Raw genomic sequence first — 12553 nt, forward strand, 5'->3', positions numbered from 1 at the left:
GGAATTTCTTCTCAGTTATAAATTGGGCTAGATGACCATCGATTCCCTCCCAATCCTGCAGTTCAGTCGTTCTTTCTAACTAGGTGCTAGCTTAGTTTTTCTGCGCTGCTGAAAGACCATCAATGCTGTCAGCATTCTCAAAATTTAGACACCCTGGGGACAAGCCCCGTGACCACACTCTAGTTATAGCTCTGGTTATTGTACCATTTATTTATTGAGTAACTTACTGTCATTAGGCCTATGAAATAAAACTTTTCCCAAAGGTACGTTTGTTGCCTTTAATACTCCCTCAGCATTTAGTGAAAAATCTGATGTTGTCATGTCTAAAAAGCTCCTAAGGGATGAAGCCTCTGGGAAGAGCCATCCAATGACAGAGAGAGAGACAGACAGAGAGACACAGAGAGAGAGACAGAGACAGAGAGAGGAGAAAGAGTCAGAGACAGAGAGACACAGAGAGAGAAAGAGAGAGACACAGAGAAGAGAGAGAGAGAGAGAGAGAGAGAGAAAGTCCTTAAGGATGGCTCCTTCTATGTGTGAGTTCCAGGATTAGAGTGAGCTTCTAGAATGAAGAGGTTTCTGGGGCTTGGTGGAAAATATACAGAGTGTAGCCTAGAGAGGAATAAGGGTATATATAATTATATAATTATGCAAAATTAATATTTTAAGATATGTTTACTAAGAAAGGTATTTACATAATGTCATTTCAGATACCTAGGTTTTCTTCATTTTTATTTTGACTATTCTCTTAATCTGCATCACATAGAGAACACTCAGACCACCATATTTTAATCCAGCCAGATCTAGGGGTGGGGGCTTGGGACATGCAGGATGTATTCAGACTAGTATGGTACAGAATGTATTTTTATTATCTTTGGCCTGAGAAATCAGAATATCACATCTTTCTCATTACCAACAGCTCAAATACCTCAAGAGAGACCTGGCTTTTTAACAGTGGTTTTGTTCCTTAATCTTCCTTGACTAATTTTGATGTGTGGATTACAGATTTTAGCAAAACTAACCTATAAGTTTGGAAGAGCAAAGATGTCCTTCCACGTGATTCTGAAGGTAGTTCAGATGCTTTAGGGCATACCACTTCCTAGCCAGACCACTTCTAGAGTAGCAATCACATTCTTCCCACTGACCACTGCACACTGATCCCCTGTGAAACAGACTTTCCACAGGTGTAATGCAGCAGAAGAAGAACTGAGAATAGTCTTCTCTCAACAGGGGACCTGCCCAAATGTCTCATGTGACTGAGGAGTTCATGAGACATTTGGTCAAACTACACTCATATAGCTCTCTCTGGCCTCTTCTCAGGCCTCTTTATTCTTTCTAATACAGAATGAACTGGGGGTCATCTCCAGTTGTCCTGATGTGCATCTGGCCACTGGATCCAAATGGCCCTGGAGGAGAAAGTGAGGCTGGTGATTTCACACAGCCCTCCCTCACTTAAATCCAATTCACTTGCAGTCATGGCATCACCTTCCTGATGTCATGGTCCTCTTCGAGAATGAAGGAGAAATAACAGCAACAGAGTGAACTAGGAAGGATTGGAGAATGGAGGAGAAAAAACACACACAGAAGGAGAAAAATGGCCCAAGAAGAGACACACACACACACACACACACACACACACGTATGTATGTATACATGTATGTATATATACACGTGTATATAATATACGTGTATATATATTTATATGCACATACATACATATATACACACACACATATTTCCTTCTTTTAAAAAAATCCCAAAGAGTACCCTCACCACCATCGTCCCAGAGAAGAAAAAGGAATGGTCATTGTGTGGAATGGAATAGGTAGAGTAGGAGAACCGTGCCATGCCATCTCCCCCAAGGATTAGTAGAAAGCATAAAGGCTTTGGAGTCAAGTCAGAGGTTGTGAGCCATGTTGTGAGCAGGTCCCTTCCTCTTTCTGGGCCTCGGTATCTTTATGTGTAAAATGGTGAGGTTGAATTTGTTGGCCTTTAAGGTCCCTTCCAGCTTTTAATCTGTGAAGTTGTATACCATGCATCTCTAGTGGGAGAAAACATCTCTCAATTTCATGACACTCCCTAGCATATGTGTTATGTGTAGAACCAGGAGAACAATTTATACAATAACAATACTATAAAGACAAACAGCTTTGAGTGACGTAGGAACTCTGATCAACACAGTGGAACCAGCCATGGTCCCGGAGGACTCATGATGAAGCATGTTATCTAGCTCCAGGTAGAGATGTGATGGATTCGTGGAATAGATTGAAGCTTTTTTTTTTTTTAACATAACTCATGCAGGAATTTGTTTTGCTTGACTATACACTTAGGAATGGGTTTTGTTTTTCTTGCTTTCTCGAAGGGTAGGGGAGACGGAGGGAGAAGGGGAAGAATTCGGAACTGAAAATGAAAGAAAATTTAATGTTTTTTAAAAAGAAAAGTATGGGGATTCACCCTGAGTTCATTAAGAGTATACTGGGGTTTTTCAGAGGCACAGTAGAATGACCTAGAATGAGCCACATGAACGGGGTCAGAGTGGGCTTCAGTTTCTGTAGCATAGCCTCATTTCATAATCAATCCCAGATAGAAGATGCTGTTGTGTGTTTTGCTTGTTTTTACACTGTTGCTCTTGGTCTGATTGAGGGTGAACTGTCCTGAAAGGCACACAGTGACCTTGTTTGCCTTTCAAAATAAATACACATCCCCAAGTGGAAAAAAAAAAGTTAACAAAGCAAAACAACAAAACAACAAAAAAAGTCACTGTTGTTGAGATGGTCCGTCCTACTTACAGGAGGGTGTGGTCACCCCCCTTGAAGCTCACATTTGTCTACATTAGCAGTCACCCAAAGTTAGATAAACAGCTTAGAACATAAATTCAACTTTTCCATGAAACAAATTCAGTAGGAATTAAATACGTGAAATAAATGTATTCATTTTCAAGATCTTTTGGGGTATATCATGCAATGGAAAAAATAATCTGCTTCTACAGTAGGTTTGTCACAAGTAATTAAATATGGGGCATTATTCAAGAAAAGCTTTAACTATCTTCTTGGGTACAGATGGAAGGAATGGAGTCACACTAGGATTCTGTCTACACCTTTCTAATCACATGCTTTTTCACCAAACCAAGAGAGAACAAGGATCAATATTTCAGAAATATATTTCAAAAAACAAACTGATTCAATTTCACAGAACACTGAAAAACTCCAAACCACAAAATGTTCATCAGTGAGATATCTGTATTATCCACATCCCTAATCACCCCACCACCACACCCTCATGTTGCAAATATATTTGAATAACCCCACAAACTTCAGCCAGCCCAAAGAATAATCTTTGTTTTCTCATAGGTTTTAGGTCAACTGCCTTATTTCAATAGTTTTAAGTCAGTTAAATGCATAAATGAATAAAGCAGGAATGGATTTTCCATGGTTGATTCATAAGATTTTAGAGACAGATGAGCAAACTGAGGGCCAAGGAAGCAATGGGCCTGGCCCAAGGTCATAGAGTTTATGACAGATCTTTTAGTCTGAACTCAATAGTCTTTTGCACCCCCCCATCCCCCACCCCCTGCCTGCGACATAGTGTAGTTGTGGCTAGGTTAACTTTGTGAATTTGGACAAAATGTATCATCTCTCTATATCTTCATTTCCTCCCCTATAATATAAAGGTGATTAATTAACAATTAACAAGATGATGAAACAGTTAAAAAAAAAATCCATGAAGTGAAAATGTAATGCATTTTATGTTTTTTTCTGATATAAATCTTTTAATTTTTAAATGTATAGCATTTATAGAGGCTCTGAAGGTCCTTAACCAATTCCCACCTGCATCGGCAAATGGGGTCCCCAAAGGGTAGCTATATTTTGTTTCTTTCAAGCTTCTAGGGGTAGCCTTGAGGAGTAGTGAGCTTCTTCTAATGCTATCAGCTTGTGCCCTCTTTCTAGTGCATTCCTCCAATATGAATCACCAGTGCTAGTTAATATCTCTTCAATATCACTGATGGGAGCAACTAAGTATGGGCTTTGGAATCAAGAAGACTTATCTTCCTGCGTTCAAATCTAAGCCTCAGATGCTTACTATCTATGTGACCCAGGGCAAGTCACTTCATCCTGTTTTCCTCAGTTCCCTCATCTGTAAAATGAGCTGGAGAAGGAAATGGCAAACCGCTATAGTACCTTTGCCAAGAAAATCCCAAAAGGGTTCACAAAGAGTTGGACATGATTGAAACAACTGAACAACAATAATCACCGATACCACTGATTAACATGCCACCATCAATTTAATCTATGTATGTGTGTGTATGCATGTATATGAATATATATGTATACTCACATACAAATGTATAGATAATTTGCATTTTATTGTCATTTATAGTGAAATGTATTTGTTACATTTGATCTTTTTTGGGAAATAGAAAAAAAAATTCTAAGCTATATAATTTAGACAGCTGACAGTTTTTCACCCTGTAGATCCACAATTATTTCAATTCATTAGTGGTTGCTTTGAGTTTTTCCTTATTGACTTCAGAAAATTCATCCATCTTTTGTCCATTTTTATGAAACTGAAACGTTGGCATGCTCACTGTGTAGCGAAATCCTGACAGTCATTTCCATCCATTTCTATGAAGATCACATCTGGTTACTTTTCATAAAGTGGAATGAAAGAAAAGCTTGATTGCTTTGCATGGTCTACACCATGTGGCAGAGAAACCAACCACTTCTAGTTTTTTTCTCCAGCCTCTTTCAATTCTGAGTCAAATTTTTCCTTTCTTTCTGTTTCACCATTTTTGCAGAAGGCAGAGAGGCACATGTTTGAATGGTCAGGCAAGGATCGACTGATCTGAGTTATCTACGAGCCAGAGCCTTACCATACAGTGTTTCCGTCTACTGGAGATTCAAGAACTCAGTTTCTATCTTCCTGATACCATATGTAATCAAGTAGTGTTTACACAGGGATGTTTACTGACAAGACATATCAAGACCAGAAGTATCGACACATCCTCCTGAACTGGGGATGACCACTCTTTCCTCTACCACCTTGGTCTCTTGGGAAAGTGAGTTCAAACTTAAAGTAGTTGCTATAACCCATGCTACCCACCAAGTTCATTTCTGGGTACAGCATCATCCACTCCTGGAATGGCATGGTCAAACTTGACTTTTAGTGCTATGAATTTGGCAAATTGTGGAGGATAAACTGGAATGGAGGGAGACTAGATGCAAGAAGACCAATTAAGAGTTTCTTGAAATACTCCTGGTGATAAGAGTCTGAACCTGGGTAGTGGTCACATGTTGGGGTGGAATTGACAAAACATGGCAATTAGACTGGGTGTGTGAGGTATGGCATAGGGAAAAGTTGAGGATGACCCCAAGGTTGTAAATCTTCATCAGTAAGAGGATAATGGGTCACCCAATGACAGAAATAGGAGAGAAGCCAACAAATTCCATTTTAGACATGTTGAGTTTGAGATATCTATGAGACATCCCTGTGGAGCTATCCAGCAAGCAATAACTGGTAATGTCAGGACTGAAGTTCAGCCTACAGATGAGTTCTGAATTTGTTTATTTGAGAGTTATTTGCTAAGAGATGATAATGAAACCCAGGGGAGATATTGAAATCATGGAGAGAATCAAGGCCCTTTAAGAAATATATACATCAAAAAAAGAAATATATACTTACTCATTCCCTTCATTCTAAAGCATGTATTTCATCCCACTCTTTTGCTCTAAAACTAGTTTGAAGTTTGCTTAAAAAGGTTGTTGTAAGGAGTTTGATTGTTGGCACAACCACTTTGTAAAATAAACACACATTAACATACCTCAGTAGAGTTAAGAAATGAATGTAGAAAAAAACAAAACCCAAGCCCTTTTTTGCGCTATAATTTTGACGTCATTAGATCAGAGGAATTTATACCTTTCCTTTTGTTTTGTTTTTTTGCATGAAACATCCAGGTATACTTATTGTACCATAAAAAATTTTCCAGGAGGAACCTTTTAATTTTAATAATTTAGCGTGGCAATTGAAAAGCAGCATGAAATAGTACATAACAAGCCTGCCTTGGAATCCAGAAACACTTACATTCAAGACCTACCTTTGCCACACTTTAGCTGTGTGATCATGGGCAAATCACTTAACTTACCAGTCTTCTAGGGAAACTCTCTATTATGTAATAGATGTGTTGCTAGTCTTCATGGGTTGAGGGAGTCTTTACACATTGAGGTCGCTACACCAAAATTCATTACATCTATTACTTCATCCACTTGCAACACAAAACAGAGAGATTTTAGTTTTTCGATTAACTGATCACAAAGCTCCTCAGGACATACAAGCAATTCTCCTTCCCACCATATCTGCAAAGGGAGCCCTTTGAAGCTGTTTTGCATATGATTCATCAACCATCATTTTGATTATATCAGTAGCTACAGATAGCACCTTTGTTTTTGTTATCAAGTGAAGCTTTTTACACTTAGTAATTCTGTAAGCAACCTCATATGATGCAAATAATCATTTTGACATCAAGGTTGCATTTGCTTATTTAAAGCATCTAATTTTCTCTAGAAATGTTCTCTTGTCTCACCAACTCAATATTGATTAGACCTTTGAAGCCAAAGATGCAGTCCCTAAAACTTTACTTAGAAATGATTATTATTATTTTAAAGTGTGAAATGTTTAACAGAACTTTTTATGATAGAAAAAAAAAACTTGGAATGACTTTATATGCAGAAGCTAGAGAATGGGTGAATTATTATATAGTCATGTATTAGAATGTGATGATGCTGTTAAAAAGGTAAATATGAAAGGTACAAGGAAATGATGAAGTGTGAAATCATCAGTAACTATATATATATATATATACATATATATACACACACACACACACACACACACACACACACACACACACACACACACATATATATTCTCATCAAGTCCATATTAGAAAAGAAAGGGAAGGAAGGAAAAGCAAGTCAGAAGTGGAACTTTGGGCAAGTCTAGGAGGGAACAAAGAAAATGAAAGCATCTTCTTTGCTTTCATAATTCACTTAGTTCTTCCTTGTTAAAGGCTAAGAATCTGTCGTGAGAGCTTGACTCTTATTTTGTATATTTATTTGATCATGTCGATGGCTGTTTCATTTGCAATTTTTAAATTTTAAAATAATTTATTATTAGCTAAACATAAGTCAAATAAAATATCTTTCACTATTCATGTGGAGAATAATAATAATTGTCTTAATTTCTTCTTCATTGGTGGTGAAGTTACCCTTTTAATTTTTGATTGATACTGCTAATTTGGTTTTCTTCTGTCTTTTTTAAAAATCAAATTAACCAAAGATTTATCTATTTTATTGTTTTTTCCCATAAAACTGGCTCTTAATTTTATTAGTTCAATAGTTTTCTCACTTTCAATTTTATTAATCTCTCCTTTGATTTTTCAGGATTTCTGATTTGATGTTTAATTGGGAAATTTCAGTTTGTTCTTTTTGTAATTTTTTTAGTTGCATACCCAATTCATTAATCTGTTCTTTCTGTATTTTATTGATAGAAGCATTTAGAGATATGAAATTTCCCCTAAGTACTGCTTTGGCTGCATCACATAAATTTTGATATGTTGTCAGACAGCATCCACTAAATCTCTCGATACTTTTCAGATAAACTATAGTCTGGCCATACCTCCCTTACCTTGTGCTTGTGAAGCTGATTTTTTTTTTGTCTCCAAGTGCACAATATCACATTTATCCCTACTGAATTTCATCTTATTAGATTTAGCCCAATGCTTTTGGATCCTGATTCTGATATCTAGTGTGTCAGCTATCTTTCCCAGCTTTCTGCCATCTTCAGATATGATGAACATGTTGTCTACACTGTTATCTATTGGTAAAAATGTTAAAGAGAACCCAGCTTTCTGGGGTGTGCCATGAGAGGGAGACCTCCTACCAAAGTGACATGGCATTAACATTCTTTGAGTCTGGCCATCCAACCCAATTCTGAATCTAGCTAATTGTATTATTGTCTCATCCACATTTCTCCATTTTTTCCATTTGAATAGTGAAAGATATTTTATTTGCCTTATCTTAAGTTTAGCTGATAAATTATTTTAAAATTTAAAAATTACAAATGAAACAGCCATAAACATGATCAAATAAATATACGAAACAAGAGTCAAGCTCTCACTACAAACTCTTAGCATTTAACAAAGAAGACCTAGACAATAATACTGTTAGCTAATTAGGAGCTATTTTGCCCAACTGTATGCCAACAAATCTGACAATGTAAGTGAAATGGATGAATATTTACAAAAATATAAATTAGCAACTTGCCCAGGGTCATATACCTCATTGGTGTCTGAGGCTTTCATTTCTAAAATATATAGAGAACCGAGTCATTGTAAGAATAGAAGTCATTCCTCAGTTGATAAATGGTCAAAAGATATGAAGAGACAGTTTTCAGATGAAAAAATTAAAGCTATCTATAGTCATATGAAAAAAATGCTGTAAATCACTATTGATTAGAGAAATGCAAATGAAAACAACTCTAAAGTACCACCTCACACCTATTAGATTGGCCAGTATGACAGAAAAGAAAAATTATAAATGTTGGAGAAGGTGTGGGGAAATTGGGACACTAATGCATTACAAGTGTAGTTGTGAACTGATCCAACCATTCTGGAGAGCAACTGGGAACTGTGCCCAAAGGGCTATAAAAATGTTTATACTCTTTGAAGAAACAATACCACTACTAGGTCTTTTATCCTGAAGAGATCATAAAAAAGGGAAAAGGACCCACATGTACAGAAATATTTATAGCAGCTCTTTTTGTGGTGAAAAAGAATTGGAAATTGAAGAAATGCCCATCAATTGGGGAATGGCTGAACAAGTTGCAGTATATGGATGTAATGGAATACTGTTGTGCTGTAAGAAATGATGAGCAGGCAGACTTCAGAAGAACCTGGAAAGATTTACAGGAACTGATGCTGAGTGAAGTGAGCAAAACCAGAAGAACATTGTACACAAGTAACAGCAGCACTGTGTGATGATCAGCTATGTCAGCAACACCATGATCCAAGACAACTCCAAAAGACTCATGATGGAAAATGCTATCTACGTCCAGAGAAAGAACTGCTAGAGTCTGAATACAGATCAAAGCATGCTGTTTTCACTTTATGTGTGTGTGTGTGTGTGTTTCCTTTTGTTCTGATTCTTCTTTCACGACATGACTAATGGGGAAATCCGTTTAACATGATTGCACATGTATAACTTATATCAGATTGTTTGCTGTCTTGGGGAGGGAGGGAGGGAGAAAAATTTCGAATTTAAAATCTTATAAAAAAATAAATGTTGAAAACTATCTTTACATGTAATTGGAAAAAATAAAATACTTTGTGCATTAAAAAATCATTGGAGACACTAAAGCCAGATGTAAAAATTAAACCAGATCTTAAACATATTTTCTAAAAATTAGAAGGAAAATTGTTAATGACCAATATGGAGAATAAATTTTTTTTTCATTTTTTAATCACTTGAAGTAATAGCAAACTCATTGTAACAGAAAACAAAATGCCAGAAAATATAGAGAAAGAGAAAAAAGCTCAGCAAATAGGACAATTATTGGGAAAACTGGAATCCAAGTAAGTGTAACTAAGTGTAAGTAGCACATTCAGAGAGGACAGTTATCCTGAGATTGCTACATCTTCAGGATTACTGACCTACCAAAAAACTTAGTAAAAATATTTGAGCACTCTGTTCCAGGAAATCATTTAAAAGATAAGTAATGATATACACACATAGAAAGAATTCACAGTGGTCTCACCTGGGGAAAAAAGGCTTGAAGATTTAAGTCTCATAAATATATTGTAGTTAAACACTAATATTCCATAATACAGGGGAAAAACAACAACCTGTAAGCTATAAGACAAATATGACATCAACAGAGATTGCAGCATGTTTCTAGAGGAAGAAGAACAGTCAGAGACTATGCTATGTGCAATATGATGGGGGGAATGAAGAAGCAAACAAACCCAGAATTATCTAGCTAGCAAAATTCACTCTGTTGTTTTGAATTCAAGACATAGATACTTGTGAAACATTGGGACTTTGAAGAGTTCTCAGAAAGATGTCCATTTCAAAGAAATGAAAATGTTTTGAAAAACAACTAAGACTTCAAGAAAAAAAAAGTATTTATAACGATTGACATTTCTCAAATCAAGATAAACTATTTGCTAACTAATATAAGAATCTTTCAGTAATAATACTGATTAAACTACTAAATGTTTTAGAAGGGTATGTTAGATAAACAAAGGAAACTCTTCAGTAGTTAAATATATTGAAACAAAGAAAAAAAAAAGTCCAGAAGGAGAGAGAGGGATGTCACAACGATCCCAAGATCTTCTGTCTTTGGTAAAAGGGGAAGTCCACATTTCAAGAAATCTGTGTAGTTAGTTAATGGTATGAGATAGAGGAATTTTGTTTAGAATTTTATTGATTTGGGGTTAATAATGGTAATAATAAGAAAAGGAAAATTCTATTCATTTCTGATCAACTGAATTTAATGAAGAATGATGGAAAGACAAATTTACCAATTTTAATGCTAAGTGCAAATGAACTGAACTTGCTAATAAAGGTTTATTGTTGTTCGTCCTTCAAAAAGGACCAGTGACATCAGGAGGGCGATGTCTCAACTTGCAAGTGAATTGGATTTAAGTGAGGCAGGGCTGTGCAAAGTCACCAGCCTCACTCTCTGCTCCAGAGTCCTTGGAGTCCAGTGGTGAAACATAAGTCAAGATGACTGGTGATAGTCCTGCTAATACAAGGAGAGAGGGGGTATCTAGTATATTAAATATCAGAATCCAGTGATATTTGCATACAGATATAAGCACGATGAATGAAAAACAAGTTGATATAGCTTTAAAGTTCAATCCAGAGGAGCCATGATTAAACATGCTATCTACTTCCTTACAGAAGTGATGAACTCAAGGTATAGCTTGAGCCATGTACATTTTTGGATATGGTCCATTTGGGAATTAGTTTTGCTTGACTATGTATTTTTGTTACAATAGGGGTTTTTTTTTGTTTGTTATTGGGGGAAGGGGGAAGAAGAGAAAATATTTTTGTCAACTAAAAAAATTGTAATTTAATTTTTAAAAAATAAAGAGAAGAATAGGTATTAAATTTATTGTGTTTCTTATCTACTCATGAGGAGTGGAAACAGCATTGTTTATATAGGATAAAACTGAATTCAAACTAGTAAGCATTAAGAGAACTAAATAGGAATATTATATTATGCTGAAAGGTTCTATTCAGAATGACAATGTAAGTTTTAAATTTATATGGACCAAGAGGAAATAGTCACAAGCAAAACAGACTTCCTGGTCCTAAAGGGGAAATTCAAAGAAAAAGAAAAACAAGGAACTAGAAGGTAAGGGAGTGCCCATCCATTGGGGAATGGATGAAACAATTGTGGTGTATAAATATGATGGGATATTATATATATATATATATATGTGTGTGTGTGTGTGTGTATGTACATATATACATATATACACACACACATACATACACATACATAGATATATTCCATTTTTTTCAATTAAGAGAAAGTTCAGATCAAAGTCAACAAAATCATAAATCTGCTTCAAAAAACCATAAGTACCATTCAAAAATCAGTGAGCACAATACACACAAAAAAGGTCAAACTTGATGAAGTGCAAATTAAATATCAGTGCAGGTAGGATCTGCCCCTGTCATCATTAACATACAGTCACGACATTGATGAGATACATGTGAATTACCATGCTACGTGAAGTTGATTTAAATTATGTAAACTCAAGGTTAAACAATCTTTACATGAACTTGCAATATATTATTTGGATATCAAAATGTTGTATTTCTTGATGTTATTCATTTTGGTAAATACCAAAGTAAAAACAAAAAAAATTGTCATTTTTCTTTGTAATATCATAAAGATAAAACAAATGCACTTCATGACAAAAATTTCCATCTGAAACTTGCATATTTGGTCAAATTTTTTAATTGAATGCTCTAATTAAATTAATGCAAGATCCTTAAATTCATAATCTGATACAAAAAGATAAAGTGAACTACAATTATGAAAAAATAGGGGGCTATGAATAATAAATTTAAAGAATATTAAGTGTTTCCTGATTTAAAAAATACTTGTCACACAAATGAAATGTAAGAAAATAAAGATGTGTTTATTAATCACCTGACAGGTCTGCAGAAGCAATTCTCACTTTATTTTTTAAAAAAACTAAATATAATTCAATCTCTTCTAGCCACACTCCTGATTCTCCAGACTTTTCCCATAGCCATCTCATGCTGGAGATACTAGCTAGTTATCTAAATACACGGATAAGGAACCTGTTTGCCACAGACTAATATAATACATTTGGCCTCATTCTATTTGAATAAGAACAGTTAATAGACTTATGATAATATACTGAAACAAGTATTTGTACTTTAAAAAAAATTCTGATGTTTTGGCTATGAGAGAATACAGATTTTTTTATTGAACAAAACAATAGAAATTTATCCCATCTAAT

This window comes from Phascolarctos cinereus, unplaced genomic scaffold, assembly GCF_003287225.1.
Source record: "Phascolarctos cinereus isolate Bilbo 61053 unplaced genomic scaffold, phaCin_HiC Scaffold_1;HRSCAF=81, whole genome shotgun sequence".
NCBI classification, from domain to species: Eukaryota; Metazoa; Chordata; class Mammalia; order Diprotodontia; family Phascolarctidae; genus Phascolarctos; species Phascolarctos cinereus.